This window comes from Phalacrocorax aristotelis, chromosome 2 (genome assembly GCF_949628215.1).
Source record: "Phalacrocorax aristotelis chromosome 2, bGulAri2.1, whole genome shotgun sequence".
NCBI classification, from domain to species: Eukaryota; Metazoa; Chordata; class Aves; order Suliformes; family Phalacrocoracidae; genus Phalacrocorax; species Phalacrocorax aristotelis.
In genome coordinates, this window is record NC_134277.1 from 156,811,089 (window position 1) to 156,825,592 (window position 14,504).

General features: G+C 40.7%; 2 long non-coding RNA genes across 3 annotated transcripts; one reads left to right on the forward strand and one right to left on the reverse strand.

Moving 5' to 3' along the window:
• Positions 1-1,126: 1,126 nt before the first annotated feature.
• LOC142053983 (uncharacterized) lies at positions 1,127-1,944 on the reverse strand. The gene is made up of 3 exons (XR_012659409.1): positions 1,743-1,944; positions 1,321-1,473; positions 1,127-1,168 (listed from the first exon to the last, which is right to left on the reverse strand). It is a non-coding gene; the product is annotated as an uncharacterized LOC142053983 (long non-coding RNA).
• Positions 1,945-2,447: 503 nt separating this feature from the next.
• On the forward strand, positions 2,448-11,592 carry LOC142053739 (uncharacterized). 2 transcript variants are annotated; one of them, XR_012659308.1, is made up of 3 exons: positions 2,448-2,769; positions 4,220-4,361; positions 9,022-11,592. It is a non-coding gene; the product is annotated as an uncharacterized LOC142053739 (long non-coding RNA). The 2 variants fall into 2 exon arrangements; XR_012659307.1 differs by having other exon boundaries at positions 4,220-11,592.
• Positions 11,593-14,504: the final 2,912 nt, after the last annotated feature.

Below are 14,504 nucleotides of genomic sequence, written 5' to 3' on the forward strand. Positions count from 1 at the left end.
TTCTTTTGTTGTCTCTCTAGTTAAGTTATTAGAGAGTAGTAACTCATTCCTAGTGAATATAAAATGACAATGTATTGAAGACTGGTGATTCTCTGATTTAAGGAGTGACTATCCTCCCATTTTGTAGCATTAAAAAGAAAAGAAAAAAAGAGAGGACACATTCAGTTGTGGGGTTTTGCCTTAAAAAATGAAATGTCTGGGGGAAAAAAATCACATTTCCATTTAGTATATCCTCTGCTACACTCCTAAGAAAGTAAAAAAAAAAGGGAGTAGTTCAGCTTAAAACAAAACAAAACAAAAAAAAAGCAGTGGTCTGGGTGAGTAACCATCAAGGAGTTTTAATTTTGAATCAACTAGAAGGGAAAAATTGAAATTAGGAGCATGTAGCTGAAGAGCTGAGCTGCCTTTGAGCAGGACACAAGTTCCCCTGTGAAAACCAAGAGCAAAAAGCTCTGTGGCACTTTGTCTAAGATTCGCTTGGGAACTCTTTTCTGCTATTAGCCCCTTCCCACTGCTTCAGAACGAAATTCTGGAAGAAACTGATGGAGGTTATGAAGGCATGATGCTGAGAAAGAGATTATATAGGATACACAGTGAGTTTCTGGAGGCTTTTGGTTTCTCTGCATAGGCAGGCAGCTGGATGACCCTCAGTCAAGTTAATTAAGTTCTGCATGAAATAATCAATACACCAAATATAATGGATCATCATATAAGTTGGATGTAAGTCTCTGCACTCCATGGCTATGTCTGGGACCATTCTTGAGCACCAAGCCCTTCTGATATGGGGGACTGTGTGTCCGTACTGTTAAATTCCCTCCCATACCAATATATGGTGGTTACAGGCAAATAATCTGTTGGGAATGACCCCTGGCCTGTGCTAACATCCAGACTATGTTTGGGAGTTGGCACTTTTGGAGCAGATCATGCCAGGGGCCATTCTAACAATTTAGCAGTAACAATAAAGTTCTAATGGCCAGAAAACACCCTTAGGCACTGAATTTAAGGGTGGGGCTATACACCATGAAAATCAGATTATTCTGTTCTTTTCAAAACCATAAATCCCTGCTGTAGTCCTCACCCTTCCTAATCCCAAGATTTCTGTGGGAGATTTTTCTCCACTCACTCACCTGGTCTGAGCATGCTCCAGTATTCTTGAACTGGTCAGCACCTACAACAAGATAAGGAGTAAAAACACTGGGAAAAAAATAGAAAAGAGGGCATGATGCCAGTATAGCACAGCAAGAATCACAGGATTTTTTCCTCAGTAGGGCTTCAGCCTTTGTTCCATGAGTCAAAAACAGTAAACACCTCAACACTTACCCTCATGAAGAGACAGGGGAATGGGATCCTCAGCATAGTGAAGATTCATCCTCTCTCTTTCTCCTAATGTTGCCCGCTGCAGGTGGCTATAAGCCAGAGTGCTGCACCTGATTGCTGTCTAATGCTGCCACTCCGGTCCAATTCCAGCACAACCTGCAATAATAATCCACAGTATACACCAGATGTTATAGCAGAGCTATCCATCAAAATGTTAGAACACACAGATGGCAACAAAATACTTTTGATATCTTTCTACCAACATTCAAAATAATTTGGAACCTTTCATGAATTTAAGGAAAGTTACGGAAGTCTTGCTCCATGTCCTTTATGTTTTCCTAGTCTTTTATTTTTTTTCCTTTAGTTGATGGAGTTCATCTATGTTTTTATAAATGCAGTGCTGCTTTAGGAATAAGTTTTCTTACACTTAATAACTTAGTAATGAGGTTTCTATAAAAGCCTGAACTTTCTCCTTACAAAGAAAAAATTGTATGTAACTGATGGACAAAGCAAATGGAAAAAAAGAAAAATGCCCACTCCAGCAACAACTGTTTCTAGGATTAGTCTTTTTCCTAACAGCTTGAGGTCAAGGTAGGAAAACAAATACATTTCTAAAAGCCAACTATTCAGCTGGTACACGCTGCCACAACTTGGCTAACATTGGCAGAGCTACGTCAGAGTTAACAGAAGTGGAAAAGCTGACCTATACCAACAACTTTGACCAATGAGCAGGCTTATTTCTTAATAAAACCCGAAAATATTAATAATCTTAGAATAGTGTTTAACTATTTATGTGCGTATATTACAGTTTGCTTGTCTGGCTTTCTGAAGTAATGCAAGAGCTATGTCTCTCATTGCATATTGGCCCCTCTAATGTAGCTAGAACAGAAATCCCTACAAATATGTGTACATGAATGTGTATAACACATATATAACATGCAAAATTATGGATAGAGAGAGAGACTTAACAATTCAACCCCTATCTGTAGCACAAAAAAAGTCCACTTAAGACCCTGAGAGACAACTTCACCAGTTTTGTGTTTTTTGTAATGTTACAAGTAACATTGTTACTCTCATGCAAATCATTAACTATTTGGGAATTTTCCTCCTGTGAAAACCCCCAACAGTAAAAGCAGGCTAAAATGAACCAGTTGTTTCTTTGCCCCATGCTCTGCTGATGCTCTGCAGAGGCATTTCAGTGGAGGACAACTATGTTGAGGTTGACGTAATCCAGAGAGTTTACTGTGAGTGAGGTCAGAGAGTGCAGGACACACTTTGGCCAGAAATGAGCTTGAGTTAAATTTTTGCCACATTTTGGGCAGGTTAGGAGACTTGCCGGTTATGTTTCCCAGAAGTGGTAGTTCTAGACAAGTTTCTTTGCATGTGAGCTGCAAGGATTTGCTCACAACAAAGCAGTAGTGTGTTGAGGTGTGTCTCTGCGCGTCTTTCCAGGTAAGTGTGTATATATATATGTATGTGTATATTCAAATATATAGAAAACTCTTAACATACTGAATTACTCCTCGGAATGCTGCTATTAATACAGCAAATATTTACATTGACCTACATAATCATATTTTTCTAAGAAGGGACCTAAGCAGATCACCTAGTCCCTCCCCAAGCTTTGAATTGGGATCAAGTAAACTTTGAGAGATATTTCGTATATATGATCTTAAATATCTGCAAAAGCAGAGATTCTGCAGTCATTCTTACAATCATTTCTAGAGTCTAAGGTCATAAAAATCTCATTCCTGAATGTGTAAGAACCTCACAGCGCACAGTTCAAATTATTCCTTCTAGAGTACATTAACTTTGCATTTGCTAAAGAACAGAAACTCTTTGGCCATAGTAACAACCATTCACTTGGTTTTATTACATCCCTGTAAAGCTCTTGGTTCTAGCTAGTAATGCAACTTATGCAAATCCTTGCATAACCTTCCAGATTTTGCACTTTATTGATCACTACCAGCTTCTTTCAAATTTCTAATACACCTAACAAATATCATGAGTGTAATGGAGTCCTTTTGGCTACCTAGTGCTTAACTTTGTCCTGCACTGGAAAAAATAAGTCTTTATTCTTTGTTTCCAACACTTTTGACAGTTCGACATTAATGAAAGAACCGGACATCTCATGCATGACTATTTCAATTCTTTGAAAAGTCTCCTGCAAAGATTCCTCTGAGACCTTTAGAAAGTCTGATAAATTGTAACTACTACTGTTTCTTTACCCACTCTTTAGCTGGTATGTTCAAAAGATGTACTTGTCACTATTTCCTCTTGCAGAAACTGCTTGTATTAATCTAGATCATATGAACTCCATGCAGGTGCTTGAAATACAATTTTTCATTTTTTGTCTCAACCAGTTCTTTCCCCAGTCATTTTTTGATCAACTTGTAAAAATAGTGACCTCTGAAGGAACATAAATAGCTTCAAGTTCTATTCTGCTTTCTTAAAAAAACCTAAACATGAAAACAAATTAAAATGTTGGTTTTCTTTTTGAACATATGTGCTTCATTTTAAATCATGTATCTTGACTAGATGATGATTATAAACTTGTCTACACAGCATTTCATAAAAGATTCAGGAACAGAAAAACAAATAAAAAAGACCTGTTCCAGTGTTTATTAATTCACGTAAGAGTATTCATGTTTAATTCAGATACCTGACCAAGGACTGGGAAAAGGGAATTCTGTGAAACAGAATCCACACCTTAGCAACTGAAAACTCAGGAATCGTCATCCATTGCTTAACTAAGACATGTTATCATAGACAAATAAAAGAAAGAAGAAAAGTCCCCCGAATACAAGAATTCTTAAAGGGGAAAAAAATGGAGAATGGTGACTTTTAGGCCTCCTGGTAATGAAGTGAAAAACAACAATTGCCTTCATTTGCCTCTTTCCAGGTCACCTCCAGCATTCCTCTTGTGCGGGCAAGGTACAAATGTTTTACCCAGAGTGTGGAGCTGCAGTTTGGCACTGTGAGAGATATGCAAAATATCTCAGGGGCTGCAGGCCTTCGGAAGTTCACTCAGTGCTGTTCACGTGGTAAATCACTGGCTTGTGCATGTCAGAGGAATTGCCTGACAGCCGGTGTTTCTCCCCTCCAGGCTGCTGCCGGAATTCTTCTGCTTGCTTACGAGAACATATGCTTAGAAAAAAAACAAAAACCAGAACACCCTTCACTGCTATTTGGCACCTAAAGCTGTATTTTAATTTCTGGGTGCAGCTTTTTCTCTGAACATATTGTGAAATACCAGCACATTACCCATCTGTTCCAACTTGGTGTCTTCAGGGCTGAGTCCTGTAGAGGAAAGGTTATCATTAACTTCCTTTAAAAAACTTGATTTGCTTACAAAAACAATAAATGGGGAAATTCATTGTATTCTACTCACAATGCAGGTTATTATTCCATGTTTTAACAAAAAGGGCTCAGGGACAAAATCCTCACTGCAGCCAGATGAGTTTGAGCAATCCAAACCAAATCTGAGAAATCTTTCCTTCCATTTTGGTTCAGGTTTATCTTTAATGCGGGCTCTGAGGAACTCTAAAAGCCACAGAAAGACCTGGGTTTTGCAGAGTGATTATATGCACACAAGCTGACTGAGGAGTCTTTGACATCAGTAAGCCTAACATAACCTAGAGTGAGCTTGTAAGACTGGTGACCTCCAAACCAAATCAGCGCAACAAAAGATGCTCAGAACAACTCCTGATACAGCTAATCCTGAGAAAGATCTAGTCATAGTGAATGGGCCAAATGAGTTTCTGTTGTTTAGCTCACATCTCAGTGGAAGCTCTCTGGGATATTAAGTTTCTACTTTTTCTACAGGCATGTCTGATTTGGGGTCTGCAAATCTTATCCTGTTATTTTTTCTGCCCTGTATGAACTTGCACAGCCTCAATGAGGCATATGACATTGCCCTGGGCTACTCCTTGCTGCTGGTGAATCACTTGACAGTGTAGAGCTCTTTGCCCAGGGATGTACAGGGGCAGACACCACCTGCACCACCCAGACCAGGTGCTTGGATCCACCAGGGACCCTGACACAGGTGCTTAGCCCAAAAGGATTCACAGCAATGGCTCCTCCAGCTCCAAACAGCACAAAACAAGACTCCTACATCTTACAGCCAGTCAGGGGACCAAGATTTTCAGTGTGTCCCAGCAATGTCTGGGATAATTAAAAAAATTGTTAAATAGAAAAGTCTGTGTGATCCTAGGAAATAAACCTCATGTCCTACTTTAAAAAAGGGCAAAACTTCCCCTGAAATACTGTCAATCACTGCCCTTGGGACTTGGGAAATTCTTTCTCAACCACATAAGTACAGGGAGATGTGATAAGATTTTGTAAGTTTTTGCAAGACTTTACAGTAAAGAAATGACATTTACATGTTCCAATTCCTTAAATGCATGTATAAGTTTAAGTATGTGCATGTATATCTATATATGCACGCATATGTTACATGTGTACGGGTATATGCATGTGTTGATGGGTAGGTGCTTAGGGATGTGGGTGCACATCTTCCTACCAGACAGTTCAATCCAATATAATGAAAACAGGGTAATTTTAAAGACACTATATTCCCACAAGTGTTATGAAAATCAGAAACTGGGTGGAGCAAAAATAGGCTATGGCTACATCTACAGTAGTGAATTAAACATGCCTTGCACTGTTCTCTGCTCCTGAAGCCAATTGGCACAGAACAGACAGTTTCCATACTATTAAACCCTCTTACCTTCCGAAAAAGTTGACCATGTGCAAGTGCCTATTTTGGTGGACCACCACCTTTTCTACCTCCTAAGCAGTTCCTGGGAATTGTTTAAAAGGGATCTAGTTTTCTCTGGTCAAAACTATGCCACCCAATATTCTCACAATTTAACAGCACAGTTGGTCAAGTTCCAGTGCTTGGGAACATTCCCTAGTATTGTTTATTTTATTAGTATAGATGCAGCTTATGTGTGTACCCAACTGAGAAGCAGGCTGTTCTGTTAATTCAGGCTTTATTAGACACTAGATTATGCCCAGAACAGCAATGTTGTGAGTGCCCCAGCAGCAGGGACCAGCTAGGATCTAAGCTCAGACTTTGCTAGATGTCAGAGGAGACAACCAGGTGGCACAAATTGGTGGGAAACTCTGCTGTAATAGTTCCACTGCTCACAGACCTGCTTGTTCCTTTATGTAACCAGGCACTGCATTTGCTACAGGGAAGACATGCAGTCAGGGTTGAGAGAGGTTATCAGATGGGCTCTGAGAAGTGCACACACTGAAATGGCTTGTGATTTCCCAGGAATAAGAGAACCCCATTCTCTGTGCAGAGATTGCCTAGAAGTTGGCAGCACAGACACCTGGCTCATTTGGGTGCCATGGCTTCTTTCTCAAGGACTGTTACAGGTAGTGCTACAGAGTACCCAAAAGTGCCTGTTGTGGAGCACTATGCACAGAGCAGTCAAACAGATATGTACAGAAAAAGCTAAATGACAGGCCTGGTTAGAAGCTGGGAAAATAGTGGGTTGGCAGGGATGCGACAAGAGGGACAAAAACCTATGACCTCAGGGAATGAGGACGCCCCTGTTGTCCCATCGGTTCTGAGAGCAGTACCTCTCCTTGTAGTTCTCTAGCACTTTCTGCATGTGGGAGCTGATGTTTGCAGGTCAAAATGGGGAAAAATTAAGAAAAAGCTTATGCTATCATCTAAAAAATATAATGAGAATCTTAAAGCGGAGTGAGAACAGAGACAAGAGCTGCAAGGAGCAGAACACTGGGAAAAGATCAGTCAAAATGCGTATAGTTATTTGTAGGACAACGGTGGTGAGAGGCCAAAACAAGACTAGTCCCCATCTATAGGCCAGGAACCTACTGGGCAGCAAAGGAAAGGTCCCGCTGCTGAGCTTGAGGTCTAAATAAACAGCTGTTTTAATGGTTTGAAGGAAAAAGAGTGACAGCCAAAATTACATGGCAAGTCAGTGACAAAACCAGAACTTTGGTTTCCTGAGTGCCTAACTAATGACTAACCCACTTGTTTAGAATGCCTATCAAATGGACAGAGCTAGACACAGAGGCAGAAAGATAGAGGCAAATATGAGTGTACCTACAAAGGAAATATTGCTGTACATGAGCTGGACACTGAACTTACTGCCACTGACGCTAATGGAAAACTTTCTGAAAGAAGAGATTTCCATGGTAGAATGATCCACAAGATCAGGATTTTCTGGGAAAATATCGACTTATTTCAAATGTGATAGGAAGTCATAAAAAGGTGGTGCTTCAACTTTTTAACCTCCTTTTCTCTCACAGGTTTTAACTTTTAGGGTGGTAGTGATAAATCTGAACAGTCAGAACATTGCACTGAAATAGTTTCAGAACATTTAATTTGGGGAAAATTTCATGAAACCTTCTCCATCTGAGTCAGGACAACAACAAAGCTCCAGGGATGTCTTGGGATTTTTTTCTTCAGTCAACTCCAGTACAACAAGGGGAAATGTACAGCCAGTGTGCACCAATAAATCAAACGATCAAAAGAGCTGCACAGGGATATGTGGCCATACCCTTTGCAAACAAGGCCATGCATGTACATACCAACACAATTGCTTTGCTTGGATTTGCCAGGAGAAAATGGAATGTAAAGTAGTCTGTAAATAGCCAATAAATCTTGCTCCCACTGTTTTATGTGTTTCTACCTTAGTCAGGAAGGAACTTGGGTTTTTTAAAACCTGAAGTTAATGCAACTAGCTCAAATGTGGTGTTTTAGTGGAAGAGAGAATGGAAAAGGCTTTGATTGTTCTGCCATTCCCTAGAGGGGGTCTTATCTCCAAATAAACCTTTTTAAGAGCTTCAATGTGATTTCTAAAGAAAAACAAATAACATCCAGAAACTTAGACCGGCTCTTTCCTGTTTAGTACAGCAGCACGCCCATCATTCCAACGCTAACATCAACAGTAAAAAGGACTGTGGCAGGTGATTGAAACAATCAGTCCTACACTCCTGTCTCTAACTCCACACACTGAGCAAGCTAGAGAATAACCCTCTGTACACCTACAATGAACCACTTGGTGTTAGGACTAATTGTTATTTTTAAAGAAAAAGAGACTACAGTTAGACTGTACATTCTTCAAGGTTTGGGGCTAATTTGGGGATAAGACATCCTTCCTCAGCTTACAATATGAGAAAAAACTTCTTCCCTGTGAGGGTGCCAGAGCAGTGGCACAGGCTGCCCAGGGAGGTTGTGGAGTCCCTTCCCTGGAGACATTCAAACCCCACCTGGACGCGCGTTCCTGTGCCCCCTGCTCGGGGTGTGCCTGCTCAAGCAGGGGGGTTGGACAAGATGATCTCCAGAGGTCCCTTCCAACCCCTGCCATTCTGTGATTCTGTGATCCTTATCCGCTGCAAAATAGCTCCTGGGTTTTCACTGAGACATGTAGCACGGTGTCCAGATATGTCAGAAATCTGGTGAATATGCTGTCTGCTCAGAACAGTTTGTTCAGCTCTGGGTCTAATTCTGTGTTGCAGTGTGCAGCACAGTCAAAAATTGCCACAGTGGTTTATAGAGAAACTCTGCTAATATTGAAAGGCTTTTTTTCCCCTTTCCTTGTGAGGGGAAAATTTGACTTTCCTAGAAGAATGATTCCACTATGCAGCGTTAAAGGCTGAATTGACTGTAACATATAGTTGACTTCAGAAGCCTAAACAGTTGGTGCTTCATCTTTCTGCCAGGACATTCGTCTTCTCCAAAAACACTATCAGTCTCTGTTGGAATGTGTGCACAGCTGTAACGCTTGAAGACTCTGAGTGAACTATCGTGTATTAAACATTTGTAATTGTTTTTCACTGGACTGTGACCTGAATTTAGGAACATCTGACTGATGGCTACTACCAACAGGATATCCCAATGAGTGAGAGAAGATCCTGTGTCAGTGCATTTGCTGGAGTTAGACCAGCTGGATTTCTCTTTTGTTTAATATGTTCAGAAGTCTGCAAGGAAATCATCTGCAATGGGGAGAGTTCTAGAGCTTATCAGAGAGATAAGAAAGCTGCCTAAATTTCCTGGACATCTTTGTACTTGGGAACACTCGTTGAGAGATTATGGCATACACTGGAAGAGTTGGGACAGTAAAAGCAACTGAGTCTTCAAATATGACTTGTCGGACACTGTGCAGTCCATGTTTCCTACTTTTCTGGCACCACTGACCCTTCAGTCAGAATCAAGATACAATATGAAGTGAAATTCCTGTGTTATTTTTATCTCTGTTCCTTTTCTCCAAGGTGACTTGTCTTTGTAGAGAATCCTGCTACTATCAGGCAGTATTCTCTAAGACTCATTCTTATTTTCTGATGAGCTGAGAACTGGAATGTAATAGCCATTTATTAGTCTTTTTCTTCAAAGTTCTAATGGTCAACTCTGTTGGCCATTACTCTACCACAATGATCTCAGAGAAATGTAATATTACAGGGAATACAAAGAACTTATGCTTCATCTTGACCTGAGAAGTTTGGAAAATACTTCAGGAAAGATACACAGTGTGACTGTTCGCAATAGCAAGAGACAGAACTCATGACCCAAAAGGCACTGTCCTGTTTCATATTCCTAAAAAAGCAAGAGCAGATCTGCCCCAGTTGGAAACCTTCTTTGGTGACAACACTGATGTCTTCCTACAAGGCCTCCAGCCATGTGAGGGCAAAACAATTGCAACAGGACTGTGTGAAAGTGAAGGACCTCTTAATGAACTCTTGTTTTTGGACTCTGCACAGGGCTTGATTCACATCCATGTATTAAAAAAGGTCACAACATTTGTTAGGAAAGAAATGAAATGTACATCTGTGCTCTGCTTAATTGTAAAGCCAAGAGCTGTTGAAAGGGACAAAGTTACATCAATTTACTATTTTGTCAGACTGGTGAATTAACAGTGCAGACTCAAACATAGTAAGAAAAAGAAATGGATCCTCCAAAATATAATTATTTCATTGGTATGATTACCCCAATTCCACCAAGAAAGTTTTGACAGGTTAAAGAACCCCCCAAAATGAACAAAATGTTTCCTATCCTGAAATGTTTTGTTCTACCTGAATTCCTTTTCTTACTGTTTTCAGAGCAGTCACCACACCAAAAAATGGTGAAACACACCACACTTTTCTTGTCGTTGACTTCCTTCATGTGTTTGCTTGAAGTATTCTTACAGCATTGCTCTTCCTTCTTCTAATCGATGAGCTTTTAGTGAGAAACAAAGAAATACCTTGCCCAAAGTGCACTCAGATCAAGGAACAACATAGTCAATCAGTCAGATGGCAGGTCCAGAAATAAGCACTAGACACAAGACAAGGTGATACAATGTCTGTAGTAGAAGATATATTTTGTGCTTAGAGATGACATTTTAGTTTACAGCAGCAATGCACTTCCAAAATGCATCTTCCAATTGTTTCCAGTTGATGCATTTCAGTTTAGCATTGCAGAGTGGTCTGAGAACGTGTTCTGCATTTCTTTTGGCCAAAACAAAATCAGAAGATTCAGTCTGTAAGTGTATCTCTTGTTCTCCAACTGGAAATGGTTGTTCAACCAACAGGGCAAGAAAAGGGCTAGATAAGACCTGTGAAGTGTATATGGATACAGGCTTTGGGAATTCAGCACCCAGTGTTTCTCTCTACAAATCTGCTGAATCTCGCCTGAATCTGCACTGGTCCCACTAAGCTCTCTTGGTAGTCAGAGGAAAGAAATAGGAACTTCTAGGACGTGAGTCATCTGACCTGATTTTTTTTGTCATCTCACATTTACATATTAAATGAATTGTGCCACAGAAGCACTCGTTTCTCTCCACTGAATCTAGACAACAGGCTCTGAGGTAGCTATTCTTGGTCAGATTAAACCCCCTTTAGAGAGTGTGGAAGTCCTAGTGCACTAGAAGCATTGTATAGGCTTAAAACCTGCTAACTTATTTATCAAATACCTTCTTAAATTCACTTGACTGATCCTCTCAGTGACTAATTTTATTTGTGTGCCCCATACGATAGTCATTTGTCATTCAACTAACTGAGGTATCTGGCTCGCTAGCCCTCTTTTCACTGTCTTGTAACCTTCTCATGATAGCAGATCAATTCAGAATTATGTCAATGCTAGCAATGACTTAAAATGCATCAAAGGCTTTTCTGAAGATTTCAGAAGCCTTAAGAGCAAAACTGGTTTTAGTTTTGGGAGACATGCTACTCCTTCTTGGAAGACTCAGTGGGAAAATGTTGAGGGGGTTGTTCTAGTCTTCCCTAGCACAATTAAAACATGTATAAAACTGTATTGTCCTACTGGTGTTGATCCTTGCCTCCTCTAGGAGAACTTGTCCTCCCTTTTATCAAACTCTCTTCCCACCTCACTCTCCCATCATCCATTTATTCCATACTGCTGCCCTTCACCAGTCAGATGGTGTCACTGTTGAGCAACGCAAAGCTTCCTTTCTGCGAGAGGAGCACACTGATAACCAAAGTGATTTACTCTTAGCACAGGAAGTAAAAGACTAAAACCCGTAATGTCATATCTGTGTTGGTAGCGCCAAGGCACTATCCCACTGATATGGCCTGCTTCTTTTTCAGCAGTGATTGATACTGAGAAGTTAGATCCGTCTCAAACAAGGACTGCAGAACACCTGTTAATATTTCAGGAACTGATTTGACTGTAGGCCAGAGCTACAGAAGGACACTTCTCCAGTTGAGGTCAAATAAGTTCCCTTCTCTGTGGACAAATGGCCCATCACCATGACTACCACAAAAGAATAACTGAAAGGCGTGCTTCAAAAATGGTTTTAGATGAATTAGTACGTTTTAGAATCAGAGGTACAGTTTTATGCACAGCAGTATGGGCAGAAGGAACTTGCCCAGGTTGACCATGTCAAACCTCTACTAGGGGCTCTGCCTTCCACAAACACACTTTAGTGTCAGGTCTTAACCACAGGTGAGTCCAGGAGAGAACTCTGTTTAATGAGATAATAGTGACCAATTATAAAACAGGCTATTAAGGACAGGTGGGCGATTGCTAGATTGTCTTACCTGGCATCTCTGACTCTCATCTCCCTCATTACATACCTTTCCATTCTAGGCAAAACATCTGGCCAGGATCATTGCCTTCTACCACAGCACTGAACGTGAAGTGCCTTAATGGACTCTAGCCACCTTCTGTATGGTACTAAACTTCACCTTTCAACACCGATGCCTGTGGCTTCACAATTACATTTCTATCCCCACCAATTTCTATCACATATCAGCTAACCTTGTTACAGCTCCACCACGTTGTACTTTTTTGATGCCTCTGCCGGTGTCTGGCATTTTCCTCAGATGCCTCCTGTTCCTCAAGCTTGCTTTAATTTTTCAGACTGTTTCCATGGTAGTCCTCCATTTTGGGTACTTTTTTGTCTGAAAGTGAAATATGACAGGAGCATCAAAATCTGCCTCTCAAAACCACATATTTCCAGTTATTGCCTTACTTTTGTCATAGCTAATTTGGACAGGTGTTTTAGGGTAAGAACTGCACATTTTATGTTCATATTCAAGGAAACATATCTTTGGAGTCAGGGAGATGAGGTACTGCAGATCTGATAAAAACGCCCATGAGCTTCATCATGACAATTCCTAATTAAAGAGTGAAATGCCTCATTCGCTTTAATTAACCTAAGAGGTTTTTACATGCCCATACAATCTGCACTGGCCCTCCTCATTGACAGTATAGTTACAGCAAGAGGGATTCACTGTTGTCACCATTTGACACAGGGACTGACCAGGACTCAATGAAGAGTGAGTCAAAACGTGGACAGCCCTGTGCCAAGAACAGGGGCCTTTTTCACCCTGAAGAAGTACAGCCAGATAGACTTGGTCTCAACAGTTTCTGGGGTTAAAGCCAAACTGATTCACAGGTTAAGTTCAGGTGGAGGAGGAAAAGTGAGAAAGGAAGAGAGAGACTAATGTTGAGTGACAGGCCAGTGCTTAGGGCGCTCACTTCAGCTGGAGAAGACCACAGTTCACATCCCTTCTTCAAATCACTGACTCTGCTGTCATAGCTGAATGCCCCAATGAATGCTTATGCCTAGTCTTGGTTCTTATCTTTATGACCATTTGGGGGGAAAAGAATGTAGGGTTTTGTTTCTTTTTCTTACCTTCAATGCAGAACAAAAACTGCTTTTGAAGCCTTGTCCTTTTTTATTATTTTTTTTTTTCTTCCTCTCTGTTTTGTGAAAGAGAATTCTTGCTTTTGGGCCAACCCCACCTCCAGTTCACTCCAGTTAGCACCATAGACCATTTGACTTCCGATGGAGTGGAACTGATTGCATCCCATAGAAAGCAGCATTGCACAGACACACTAGCCTGCTCCTGCTTATAGGATCCAGGGGGCTGATCCTCTATGTGATAAAGGCCATTTCTTTCTCAAACTTCCCTTTCCTCTCTGCTGAGTGAAACAGTGCTGTCCTTGAAGGAAGTGAAGCCTCATATTACCACTTAGTAGCATCTGATCCCTGCCCAAAAAAACACCGTTATATATTTTCTTGTGGCATTACTATTGCCCAAGCCTCTAATTAGCTGTACCCCTGGACTCTTTTGTTGGTTATTCTGCTGTAATGGGCCTTAGCTGAGGCCACAGGTCTATTGAAACAGACACTGTACAAACAGATCGCAAATTACATGTTCTCTGTCCCAAACAGTGACTTGCCAAAGGTCATGCAAGAAATTACAGCCAAAGGACAGAACCCAAATCTCCTGCATCCTCACTCCACTCCATTAACCAAAAGACCTTCTCCCTCTCACAGTAATTCCAATGGCTCAGTGACAGTTTTTCCAAAACACTAGATGCAATAAATTACATGTGAGATGGAAAATGTGCATTAGCAAGGAACAGAGCTAGCTGGGAGTACAACCACGTGTGTTGGTAGGAAGGTTGTTTTTGTTTTTTGCTGACACAGATGAAATGCAAAATAGGAGAAATCTGGTTAGCCTAAGATGTCATCTGATACACTGAGAGAAGCAGATCAATAAAAAGCTTTATGTTAGACCTTGCAAACCAAGACAGTAGCTATGAAAAGACAATGGGGTATCATGAGGAAAATAAACACATGGTTAAGTGGGTGACTGGAAAAAAGAACTTCATGAAGGTTACTGGAAAACTGAGGAGGATTTTACTGCGAGATGGAAAAGAAATACATTCCAAAGTAAAATAATTTTGAGATGGTTTT